At 42.6% G+C, this 1210-nt stretch overlaps 1 pseudogene; it reads left to right on the forward strand.

The window, feature by feature from the left end:
* Positions 1 to 13: 13 nt before the first annotated feature.
* On the forward strand, positions 14 to 1191 carry LOC104999355 (annotated as a pseudogene).
* The last annotated feature ends 19 nt before the right edge of the window (positions 1192 to 1210 follow it).

Here is a 1210-nt window from a genome sequence, read left to right on the forward strand (position 1 = left end):
AGAAGGTAATGTACAATATGCGTCCATGAGAAAAGCACTAAAAGTGAACAGACCTCGTTTTGATGTATCACTGGTTTATTTAACTCGAAAATTTATGGATCTTGTCAGATCTGCTCCTGGGAGCATTCTTAAACAAGTTTGCAACAAAACTGGGAGTACAAAAACAAACGGTGTATGACATCACCAACGTCTTAGATGGAATTGACCTGGTTGAAAAGAAGTCTAAGAACCATGTTCGATGGATAGGATCGGATCTGATCTTAGCAATTTTGGAGCAGTGCCCCAACAAAAGAAGCTGCAGGAGAAGCTGTCTGACTTATCAGTAATGGAAGACGCCCTAGATTAGTTAATTAAGGACTGTGCTCAGCAACTGTTTAACAGATGACAAAGAAAATGAAAGACTAGCATATGTGACGTATCAAGACATTCACAGCATCCAAGCCTTCCATGAACAGACTGTAATTGCAGTTAAAGCGCCGGCAGAAATCAGACTGGATGGTCCAGCTCCCAGATAGGACTCAATCATAGTACATATCAGGAGCACCAAAGGACTCATTGACGTTTATTTATGTGAAGTGGACCAGGGTTCCCACTCAAGTGATAAAACGTCAGACAGCATAGGGACCTCTTCATCCAAAAGCAAGCCTCCGGAGCACCCTCAACCTGATAAAGAAAAAAATCCTCCCCAGCAAAATCAAGAAGTGCTTCAAGTAGCCAACTGATGGTGTTTGAGGTACCGGGCATTGAGTCTCTTGGACTCCTGTGTGGACGAAGATCCTCAGAGCAATAAATGGTCCCTGCCATCTTCTCATTCTTGGTAGCCGCAAGGCCAGGAGTGCATCCAAGCACTTTGCTCCTTAGATTCCTGGATAATGACGGTTTTTGCATTTGAAAACATCTCTTTTTATAATTATTCACTGCTTTTTTGCCAGTGAAGCAGTCATCTTGCCTACAGAAATTACTGAATCACATGAATATAACTGAAACAGACGGGCAGGCTGGGTGGACAGCTCCTCGTGGACTCTGCCCTTTGCCATGTGTAACACATGTCGTCACAAAAGAAGTTGCTTTACACGGTTTTATGTCTGCGTGGATGGGTGTGCACATGAACCTGACATCTTTGTACCTATTTGTATAATGTCTATATCACTTGTGAAATATGTCTGAGTGAGACTGTTCACCCTGTACAGCCAAAATAATGTAAACATAT

Source organism: Bison bison, unplaced genomic scaffold, assembly GCF_000754665.1.
Source record: "Bison bison bison isolate TAMUID 2011002044 unplaced genomic scaffold, Bison_UMD1.0 scf7180017853563, whole genome shotgun sequence".
NCBI classification, from domain to species: domain Eukaryota; kingdom Metazoa; phylum Chordata; class Mammalia; order Artiodactyla; family Bovidae; genus Bison; species Bison bison.